Genomic DNA, 12,844 nt, shown 5'->3' with positions numbered 1-12,844 from the left:
CATTTTCTTTTAAATTTTATATATATGATTTCATTACTGTAAAGATTTGTCCAAAGTTTTGACACCTGCCAGAAATGGAGCAAAAGAGGAAAAATTATTTCTTTTTCTGAAGTATTTTCTACGAAAACAAATCTGGAAAATTTAAAAAGAGATAAAACTGGATAGAAAGAAATTTAAAACCTGAAAAGCCGTGAAATGAGAGCAAGAAAAAACACTAAGTTTTAAGATATAAAAAATGAATTATATATAAAAACAAACATTGCATGAGTTGCGTGTAAAATGAAATAAATATCTGAGACATGTTCTTTTAATTCATTCTTCCTAAATTTTATTTGTTTTTTTTTCAAGCAAAATGAATATATTAAATACAAAATAATAGAAATGAAACACCAAATTGAGATAAATGTCTTCCTAAGAATTTTTTCTTAAAAGAATTTTTTCTTAATTTTAGAAACAAATAAATTGAATTTGTAGAATCATCCTGTGCTTAAAAATTATTTTTATTTAATCCATTATATTTTGGATTCTTTAATGTACATTTTCGTTATAAATTCTTGGATAATACTCCCAATGTTTTAAAAATGTTACGATAGTTAAATTTTAATATTTTTAATCGCAACTAAAAGTATTGTAAAATAATTATATATTTTATATTCATAATTATAGTATATTCACAGTCATTCTACATAATAAAACTCAGAAAATCAATACTTTATGATATGCTTCTAGGACTTTTATTGCAAGCTGAATTTAAAAAGAACATCACCCATTAACGTACTAGAAATTCAACTATCATCTTCGTGTCAAACTAATTGAAGCTTCATGTTGAAAACTCATCTAAGGCATATTTGTAACTGTGCTGAAAAAATTAACAAAACAAAGTTTTATTTTATTTTTTTTCTTAAAACTTAATAAACTTATAATGTTTAAATTTCTAATGAGGTTATATTTAATTTAATGCTTGACTGTGAATCGTTGCATCAGCAAAAGAATTTATTTGACAAAAAATAAATAAATAAATCAATAAACACATATAAAAGTATCAATATAATTAGGCAGGTGAATTATTACTATCTATATATTTGTTACTAAATATTCTTCATCTAATATCATTATTTTATGGGATATGGTGTAATTTTTTGCCTTAAATAATAGAAATAACTCATCACTTATCTCCTTTATTAGGAATCAATGTTTCGCATTACTGCTTTAGCATTTTTCATTTATTTTTAATTCTCAAACATTATGTATTTTCTAATCTGAATATTTCTCTAGAATTCTGCTACAGTAAAATTACTAAAAAATTTTAATAAGTTATCAAAAATCAGTGCCTTTTTTTAAAGAATTTTATCTGCTATTTTCTTATAAACTAATTTTCTGCATCGCCCTTTAAATTGAAAGATATTAGAAATACAGGCTAGTTAATCTATATTTTTTTAACATTAAATTAAAAAATATATATGTAGTAACTAAATATGTTAGTATGGTTAGATTCTAAAAGAAATATACAAAAAATAACTCCCAAGAACCGAAAAATATATTCATACTATCGGCTAATTGGAAAACAAGCTTCTTGTAAAATATTGACGTCATTTGCTAAGCTTGTTGCAATTAGCCTTGTAAGTGCTTTGAAAAGTGACGTTGGTAGTTTTACCTCAGCTCCAATATACCTGTGACATATACACCATTTTAAAGACAAAAAATTGCTTTTAAAAGTCCCAGGCATGTTCCTTTACTATCTAATGTGTATAAATATCCACTTTTTGAAACCATTTTTGAAAACTTGATAGAGTTACCAATAAAGTTATCAAATTAATTTATCAAATAAGTTTTTATCGCTTTAAATTGAAATTTTCATTACAAATTTTATATTTTAATATTTAGCCTCTTAAATTTCAAATTAAGGAGAAGTTTTAAATAAAAGCATTTTAAAACCTACAATATTCTCCACTTTCGTAATAATTAGAGCTTCCATAAGAAATCAAAATAAAAATTGCTGTTTTTAATATTTTAACTAAATAATTACTAACAAGCAAGCAAATAAATTTAAATAAATGAAATAAACAAAGATAAAATTAGTCTTGAATTGTTTTAACAGTAAAATTATCAAATAGTTATTTGCTTACCGAATTTAAAAAACTGCCAGTAAAAGCTATAAGAGTAATTAGTATAATTCCAGAATTCTCATCTTTACCGGGAAACAAAATTGAACTCAATCAATTCCATTAGTATAAAAAGTAGTTAACTTACAAAAGTATATATGACATTTTCTTTTCATTTTATTTTGTTACAGTAATCTTTTCAATCATTTTGTATTTTATTTATTTCATACCAATTATTTAGTAACAAATTATTCAAATCTATACTTTTTACTTTGAGTACATCATCAAGTTGTATTTATTTTTCGGATGGAAAGCAATATTGGCTGTAGAAACTTGCTTGAATTTTGAACTATTTAATCCTTATTTTAAAACTTTGATATTTGTGTGTTTGATATTTAAAATCAAAAAAAATTAAGGATTAAACTAAAAGTTTTGTTGTTTAGAGTTATAAAGTTCCACAAAATTCTAATCTAACTCCACAAGCATTTTTTTAAGTTGCAATTAAATTGTTGAATTAAAACATTAAAATGAAATAGTTTAAAATTTATTTATTTTTTTTATTATCTTAAGCGTCAACTTTTAATTGTATTCGTTATCCACAGTTGACGAAATTTCTGCGATTCTTTACCACTATTTTCTACAAACATACATTTGCAATAATGTCTCGGTGCTGCTATCTAGTGTGGCAGAAACTAGACCTCCTAATTAACATGCCCAACGGTATCTCACCCATCGTGGTGGTCCTGAAAGAGTAGATACCACCTCTGGAGAACGCACTAGGTCTGCTCATCGGGAAGTCTGATTGTGCAGCTCATTGGAAATAAAATAAAAAAAATAAAAAAACATTTTCAATAATTTATGCTTCTAAAAACGAAGAGAAATAAATAAATTTTCATTTATAATGTTTTGTACGGGCCGTCGTGGCTCTCGTCTCCCAATGAGGTGACCAGGTTCGAATTCCAACGTTTGCTGGTAGTTACAAATTCTTTACCCGGCTCGCACCGACCACAGTAACGAAGTAAAATATCATCTGTGGTAGACAGATCATAGGTTAGACTCCCCTTGCCATCAGGTTGACCGTGGGAGATTTTCATGGATTCCCTCTCCATGTAACGCAAATGCGGGTTAGTTTCATCAGAAAGTCCCCCACGAGAGCAAATTTCTCCCAATACTTGATCCATGAGTTCTCTTGTCTTCTGGATAGAGGTCAAAATTACAAGGCTAGAGAGTTGAGCAATGGTAGTCGTAAACTCAAAATTGAGTTAGCTGTTCGACGATGCTAAAAAAAATAACGTTTCATAGTAAAAAAACTAACTGCATAAAAAAATCAGCTTGATTTGCCAGTGAGAACAGATAAATTACATTGATTTACCTGTGAGTACAGTCAAATCAGTTTGATTTGTCTATACCGTGTGAAACTTTTTCGGTGGCAAATTCAGTCTTACATCCTTATTTTAAAATTCAAATCGTAGATAAAATTAATTTCGTTTAAACCTTGCGTAACCATAAAGTTTCAAACATTGAAGAAAAACTCAAAATATCAGAATATACACAACTTATGACAGGATTACCTCTCAACTACTTAATCTTGCAATAATTTGTTTGCATATTGATGCATTTAAAAAAAATTTAACCTTTGAAACTTAATGGTCATGCTTACCTGAACTCACTTTTTTCTTGACTTGAAATTTCAAATTACTTATAAAGATAAAAGAAAATTTACAATGAAAAGTTACGGCAGTGGTATGGCTTCCTCTTAAAAAATACTTCATTTGAGTCCTTATTTAATTTATAGTGACTGTAAACCTCTCAGTTAATAAACTGTAAAAAAACTCCAGATCAAATTACGGTAAAACTTACCGGTACTTTGGGTGCATCAACCGTAAAATCCATTTTCACCGTAAAATATTGCAACGTAATTTTTACAGAAATATTTTGTTTAATTAGAATGATCCCGTGATTTTATAGTAATTATACCGTAAAATTTATGGTAAATCAATTTTTTTGTTCCGTGAAATGCTTCCCTAAAAATAGATTTTGCGATAAAAAGTATTCGCACTCTGAGTACTTTTTACCGTAATTTGATCCGGAATTTTTTACAGTGTAGCAGTTATCTTAAGTCGCACGAAGACTATACAATACACAAGTGTATAACTTAAAAATTAATATTTAATCACAAGAACACGTTTAGTTTTTCGTAAATACTGTGTTTTAATAATTTTTTTTTATTCCGTTAACATGTTTCAGTTTGTGTTTGGAAATCTTCGAGATATTTTAATAACACGACTTTTGTCATTTTAAAACATCGTAAGAAACAAGAGCTTTTACGAAGAAAACAGCAAAGACTCTGCTTTTGTTTTTATTCTTTTCTGCTTTCATTTTCAGCTGAGTAATACTAAATAGCTTTTCTAGCATTTTAATATCACGTAAATGCTTTTACCATATTCTTTTCGGGGAATTTCTCTGAAATGAAATTTAAGAAGCAACAATTTTCAATTTCCCTTTTAATCTTCTTTCCATACCTTTACATCTCTGACATTATTATTTATGAGACACAAAACATGGAGATGACGAGGTTTCTGTTTTTGGAATAACTCTGAAAAAATTCAATTTTATTTTCTTCTGAATATTGAAAATGTCGCAAAAATAAGGAATAATAATAAACTGCTCGTGATTTAAATAAGGAATACTTTATCAGCATAATGCGAAAAATTTTAAACAAAATGAACTCGTGATTTTAAACTTTTTCCATGGGAATATAGTGCAATTTTTGAAAACGGTGGAGAAAAAGGCAAAAAAACGGGTGAAAAGCAGAAATTCTTCAAATATTTCTTATTTCCACCCAGTGGCTTTTATTTTAATTATAGCATAAAGCGAACTTTTGTTTAAAATTTCTTAGTGAGTAATAAAATCTCCTTTAATTATTTTCAATATTTTTGTTTTGTTTTGTTTTTTTGAAAAACAATTTTAAGAACATATAGCAACAACAGGATAGATTAAAATAAAATTTGAAAAGCTTAAAAACGTTAATTTTAATGTTTCTCTGCATAAAACTCTATAAAACATAATACTTCAAACAAATTTGTGATTAACCAGTTTACTACTAGCAAAAATGAATCCCTATTACTAACATAATAATAATATTGATGAACGAATAATCTCAAACCATTCTACATGAATAACTTAAATATTCTATTACATTGAGTACTCAGGTTCCGAAAATACCTTAAAATTATCTTTCTAAAATACCTTTCTAAAGTATCTTTTCTAAAATCTTTTTTCAAACTAAAAAAACATTCACCTTTAGATTAATCAACAAATTTACCTCGTTTTTTAAATGAAAATTTATCTTCTTTTTTTTAATGTATCATGGAATATGATAAAGTTAATCAGACAATCCGATACTGAGAAAAAAAGTTGGAAAAAAAACTATTTTCAAGTGTACAGTTGTGTAATTATTTTATATTGATACTCAAAAAAATTTTTTTTGATTAGTTAAAAAAATTATGTTTTTTTTAAAAAAAATAAAACATTTCATTAATTTTTGACTAAATTGTTTCCTTTTGTTTGGCATAAATAATTTAGAAAAAAGCGTTTTAACAATCTTCTGAAAAATCGTAAAAATTAAAGCCGTGTTTGATTAACTAAGCTGAACACACGAGATGATAATTTATCTTTAAAAATTTGAAACTATATAACTTCAAAGTATGACACAAGTTCTGAAAATAGAATAAAAATTCGTTATTCTCTTAAACCCAAAGGTTTCTAAATCCCTTCAAACTGATTTAAATAATCAGGTTTAATCATAGAAAAGTGATATCAGTCGGTAGCATAAATGCGATTTATTAGCAAAATTTAGGAAACTTCACTAATCTCGTTTCATTCCTGAGCAACTACTAGTTATTGACATACTTATAAATGATGAACGTCATAATGAAATTGGTAGGTAGCAAACAACATGGGAAGTTCGATCATTCCGTTTAATATTATCTCCATAAGCACTGAGAATATTGAATGCGAGAATCCATAACCGTCATCATATTGTGTGTCCAAGAATGTTAAATATAAAGGTAATTATTTAATAATAATTTTATGAGATATTTTTTAAAAAAGGCCTAAAATAAGACAGCAATGTGGAGTTATTTAATTTTAAACTAATATGTACTTTTTATTCGAAAATAATTTTTCATATTTTATATGAAATGTGGAAACATGAAAAAACTCTTTTACTAACGAATAACCAGAAGAATGCATTGTTTTAAAGTTGTTATACTGCTGTATCATGCAAATAGTTTCAGTACCGCTCAAAAGTATCAGTACACCTAGAAACTTATAAAAAAATGGCAAAATTCAAAGTGTCATAACATCTTTAAAAATGATCAAAAATGCTTCTGCTTTAGCTCATTTTGAAGCTTAAAATCTCTACTTTTATATACTCAAATTGTTTTTAATAAATATATTTTGCAACTATGTACAATTAGACTCTAAACAATCATAGAAAATTGTATTAATTTTTTGCGAAGTTTGACGCGATGTACGAGTACAAAGGGGTTAGATATTGTTAAATTTTATTATACTATTAAAAAATTTGGACTTTCAGCTTTCATTTTAAAAAAAAAATCCAAAAAAACATGTTTTTTGACGAAGTTATTGCCAAATAAAAAAAAAGTTTTTTTTCAGAATTTAATGATTTTTCAGCAATTATAATGAATTTTAGTGTAATTATAATATGATATGAAAATTTTTTAATTAAAATAAATTAAAATTTAATATTTCTCGATAATATTATTTCATAATTGATTATGATCATAATGATTCTTAATGATTCTAAAAAAAACCCTTTTTCTTGTTGACAATAACTTCGTCAAAAAACATGTTTTTTTGGAATTTTTTTTTTAAATGAAAGCTAAAAGTCCAAATTTTTCAATGGTATAATAAAAATTAACAATATCTAACCCCTTTGTGCCCGTACATCGCGTCAAACTTCACAAAAAATTAATACAATTTTCTATGATTGTTTAGAGTGTAATTGTACATAGTTTCAAAATATATTAATTAAAAACAATTAAAGTACATAAAAGTAGAGATTTTAAGCTTCAAAATGAGCTAAAGCAGAAGCATTTCTGATCATTTTTAAAGAAGTTATGAGACTTTGAATTTTGCCATTTTTTTATAAGTTTCTAGGTGTACTGATACTTTTGAGCGGTACTGTATAAAAAAAAGCTCACTCATATCTGTTACATCAATAAAATAGGCAGGCCACATTGTGAGAATGGAGGGTAGCAGGATAACCAAAAAAGTCTTCAGTGCCAGGCCAACAGGTACAAGAAAAAGAGGACGACCAAACCTAAGACTTTTAGACTGCCTTGAAAAGGACCTATAAGTTTTAAAGATAATGAACTGGAGAACCTTGGCTAAGGGAAGAATGTCTTGGCATAGGCTTGTTGAGAAGGCCCATCCTGGGCTATCGCGCCAATGAGAAGAAGACGAAGAAGTGTTTAAAATTTATAAGAAATTACGTTTTAAGTTTTAGATATAATTAAACTAAAAGGACTAAAATGCATGTATTCCACACTGAGAAGGAAAACTACATTCAAAGATATTAGAATATGGTAAAATTTACCAAGATTTGAGCTCTATGAGATCAATAAAAAGCTCGTTATTTTTTGTCGATGCTCTTTGGAAATGATACTGGTAAAATTAACAGGACTTGTATTAATATGGACTTGAGATGCCTGATAAAATTTGGCAAATCTTTTAAAATCTGAAATCATGAAACCTAACATAAGAAACCATTTAATACGTTAAATTTACTTTTCAGTTTTGTATTTTTTATTAAATAAGAACTATAAATTTGTGGACCAAAATTTCTAGTAAAGATAAAATTACGATAGGAAAAATTATCAAATGAATGGTTAAAATGACTTATATTTTTGGTTCATTTACAAGAGTTATGTTTTCTCCAGAAATGTCATTACCATACAATACGGTAATTTTTCCAGACATTTTTTTCTGCTGAATTTTTAAATGTGTTCTAAGATTATTGGAAAAATTTATGAAAAAAGCATGGAGAAATATTTCAAATTTAAACTAAGCTTTAAAAAAGCTTTAATTTTGAAAAAAAAATTGCATAATAAGGCTCACAGAGAAAAAACTAAGTATCATATTTCATGGCATTAGTTATAGGTTCTATTTAGAAGAAAAAACTAGCCGTTTAGGCATTTTTTTATTTTATTTTTTTTTGTTGAGAGTGAATTACATCAAGAAGACAAATTATCCGAGATAAAAATGTGAAAATTAATTTCTTTAAGTTATAATTTTAGTTGACAAAAGCTTTACTCATGATTTTTGAGATTTCTTTATCATGAGCCTCATAAAATGCCTAATTATCCACTCAAATATTATTTTTACTATTCATATTCATATAAGATTATAAATATTTCTCTATGCTGCAAATTTAATTTTATTTCAAAAATACTTTTATGTAAATAATGAAAAGTATGGCTATATATCTATGTATAATTTTTTAAGATACTTTTTTATTTGCTTTTTTTATGAGGCAGGCAATTATGTTAACCTAATTAGCAATAACATGAAACTTCGTACATTATTTATCTTTCCTATTCCTTGAAAAAAATATCTGATTTCGGATCAAAATTAATTACCTTTGGAAATCATTTAAGAAGAATATTTGGGAACGCAGATAAGTTGTCAACTGAAGTTAGCAGAAAATATCTTCCTCTAAAAATGTAGCATAGATTTCTAATATATTATTCACGATCTGTCTACATGAGCAAAAAAGAAATTCTTTTTTTACCGCTAAATTAACATTGATCATCAACTATGCCTATTTTTTTTAAAAAAATATGTTCTTAATTGTTTATATTATTCCTTTCAAAATTTTGTGAATCATTATATTCTAAGTGACTAGCTATCAGAAAAAAATAATTTAAATTTCGGGTTAAAAATATGAAGAAAAATAATTTTAAAAAAAAAATATTTTTCAAGAAGTTGTTTAAACATTTTTTAATGTGATTTCATCTCTATTTCCATTATTAACAAATTTCGAGAATAAATTTAATCATATGTTTCAAAGGAAATATGAAGAATTAAGTTTTCACATTTTGCTGACTTCTCATAGTATCGGTAAATCGATAATTAAAGTATATATATCTGTATATTGTATTAATTTGTAAAATTATTCTATCAAAATAATTGCTTTATAAATATTGAGAATGAAATACGCAGTTTAAGGTAAGGCAAACTTTGGTAGGAAAACCATTTTTAATTAGAACTTGAGAGTAATTCAAAGCCGAGTTCTTTTTCAATATTTATGAATTGAATAGTTCATTTTCTCTATATCCTTTATGACTTCTACCATGCTTCCTGTAAATCATGTGAGAAAACTCCTTGTTTTGGGAACAAAAGCACCATAAGTTGCATTCCTCTAAGGCGTTATTCAAAAGGATGAATTAATAATGACCTCCAGGTAAATGTATTTTTAAAGCGATCTGACCAATGACCAGAATTTCTTTCCATTTTCTTATTATACTACTAACTCATTCTTTGTTTTTAGGACAGTCTATTCTGTACTTGAAAGTGAAATTGACTTTAGTTCAATACTAACAATTCGCCTCTCGATAAATTAAAAAAAAACACTTGATGAACGAAACTAAATATTTGCAAAACATTTAGTTTAAAAAAACATTTGCGGTATTATATTTTATGCCTTAGATTCTAAAAAGTAAAAGACTTAATTAAAATTTACTTAAACCAACGTCATCTACTTCCATGAGCAATGAAAAAATCTGAAATAAACCATATCAAAAAACTGAATAGGAAAGGTATACTTCATAAGGTAAGAACTCCATTTACTTCAGAAATAATTAAATGGAAAAAATTGACACGTACAAGCCCTCAAAAATGTTTACATAGCATATGAAACATTGACTGCATACGACGAACCAGATTAGCTTTTATTAAAGAACAACGTAAATAAATACCACATCCAGAATTCAATAAATCATACTTTTCCCTACATTGTTGGACACTTTTACACAAATTTAATCCACTTCCCTATTGCCACATTGACTCTGGACTCTTGTTTCATTCATAAGAATGTACATTCCCTAATTAACTGCACGAGTTCATCAACACCTCTCCATAGCGTTAGCAAATGCAGTCTGCACTGATATGCTTCTCTCGGCTTCTGTGGATCTTCTAGTTAAGATTTTAACATTTATTTCATTTTCCATTTCTTGTTGGCAGCTTTGCGTTTCCTTTTCTTTCTTTTTTAAATCTGTTTTGTTTTCCTCACTCACGTCTAGTCAGTCTTGAAAAGACCCGCCCATGTTTCGAGCTCTCAAAATATGTCAAAGTTATACACTTAATAGTTAAAGCAAATGAAATTTTTACTCTATGAATGAATCATATCGCATTTTGTAAATGAATTTTTCACTTCATCAATGAATCATATCGCATTTTGTAAATTTTAATAGTCAAACAAATGAATTTTTCACTTTATCAATGAATCATATCGCATTTTGTAAATTTTAAAATTTTTCCTACAGTTAATTTCAGCTTGCTTAAGTGACACTTTTTTGGTAGGTAATATCCCTGATATTTTTCTCTGTTACACTCCTTTATTTTCTCCCTCCTAGAATTAAAATTCAATATATCAATGTGTTTTTTTATGAAGGAAATTAAAAAGCGTTAAAATTATTATTTCAATTAAAATGTATGGTTTACCAATAAACGTTTGCTCAGCTGGTGAGTAATTTTATAGCTTAACTTTGAATTTTTTAAATATTAATTTTTTAATACTACTTGACATATTCTTCAATTGGAAATGTAAATTTAAAATATTTTTTTAACTTGTAGTTTTTTTTTAAATAATTTTAACTTATTTCATCATTGCCTTCATAACAGTAATATATGATAAACTAATAGGAAGTTATTAAAACATGTTTCAATATCTGATAAGTAATTTAATCCAAATGTTTAATGCATCGTTTAAATAAAGCGAAAGTTAGCTGTAATAAAACCATGATAATAAAGCCAATTCTTGTCAGTATGAATAACCAAAACTTTTATTTTTTATTTTGAAATGACTGTCAAGTTTCAAAAGAAAGAAAGAAAGAATAACATTTCTTACATTGTGTATTTTCTCTTATTCCGCGTCGCAGTGGAATTGGACAGAGTCAGAAAAGTATTTTGCACTCAAAGATAGGTTGTTTGGGGAAGCCAGAGACTGTATAAATGAATTTGGGGAAGACATTGACAATTTTAAAAAGTTGAAAGATAAGTTGCTTAATCTATATGGTAAAAAAGTTTCTCATTCAACGGCTCTTTTTGAGTTTATGGCCTTCAGGCAACCCGTAGATATGCCAGTTGAGAGATATTTGGCACAGGCCGTGCAAAAAAGCAAATTTTTGGATTTTGGTCAATGTGACACTGAAACAAAAGAGACACAAAGAAACCATATGCTATTTAGTATGTTAAAGTTAAATTTACATCCTAATATTCTGAGAGGAGTTTTGGCTCGAAACCCGCAAAGCTTGGAGGAGTTAAAAAAGTTAGCTATTCTGGAGGAGAGTGCCTGGCTAACCGTGAAGGCCACGAATAATCCGTTTTTACAGTTCCCAACAGAGATATTTAAAGTTGAACAAAATGAAAATGGGTTAGCTGCTGTTTGTGCAAACCTGGCATCCACCATAGAGAAATTAACTGAAAAGGTAGAGAAACTAGAGACTAGAGTAGCTGGAAATATGGGAAATCATGATCGAGGGGCAGTAGCGTTTAGAGATAATAGAAGTAATGAGAGGAGGATAGGTCCCTGTTACAATTGTGGTAGAGTTGGGCATATTGCTAGATACTGCCATGCCAGGCAGAGAATGAGTAGAAATGTCCAAAATCAACCTGCAGATAATGCAGTTGGAGATATTCAACAGGAAAACTAAGTTCGGGTGCTTCACAGGCACAGGTGAGAGCGTGTATGCCCAAGTTTGTGCAAATTTATACTAATGAAACTGTAGGGGCCCTTCCCATTATTAGTGTGACTTTTCAGAATTTAAAAGTCTTATCTCTAGTTGATACAGGAGCAGCTCTTAATTTAATTGAGGTATCTTTCCTACCTTCTAACATTAAGCGTCAAAATTGCAATATGTGTGTTTCATCTGTGGCGGACAGTAGGATTGCTTTACAGCATAAGGTTCAAATTGATATTCAAGTTGGCTCGTACAAGTGTAAATGTGATTTTTATGTATTACCTTCTAGATTATCTAAGAATTTTTCTATACTTTTGGGAAGTAATTTCCTTCACAAACACAGGTGCTTAATTGATTATCAAGATAATAAAATTCAAATAGGTGAAGAACTAATACCTTGGTTGTGTTGTAAAGAGGGAAAGGTGATAAACGTAATTGAACAAACTTGGAAAGAAGATATTTACGGTTATTTAAATAAAAAATATACCCTTGCACCTTTTTCTGAATCGATAGTAAGTGTAAACATTAAGAAATATTTTAATTCTGAATTGTGTTTGGTGGAACCTATTTTTAACGACAGGGAATACTGTGTGGCAAGGTCAGTTAACAAATTTAAGAGTAATCATAGTATTCCAGTTTTAGTGTTAAATCCCACAGGAAATGATATAAATTTAAGTAAAAATACTAAATTAGTTAAGCTGGAAAAAATAATTTCATCAAGTGATAGCAATCTACCTAATTTTAGTATCGAAGCTC

Source organism: Parasteatoda tepidariorum, chromosome 2 (assembly GCF_982258835.1).
Source record: "Parasteatoda tepidariorum strain Cologne lab strain chromosome 2, Ptep-v5.0, whole genome shotgun sequence".
In the NCBI taxonomy this organism is placed as follows: Eukaryota; Metazoa; Arthropoda; class Arachnida; order Araneae; family Theridiidae; genus Parasteatoda; species Parasteatoda tepidariorum.
This window is presented reverse-complemented; position numbering follows the sequence as displayed.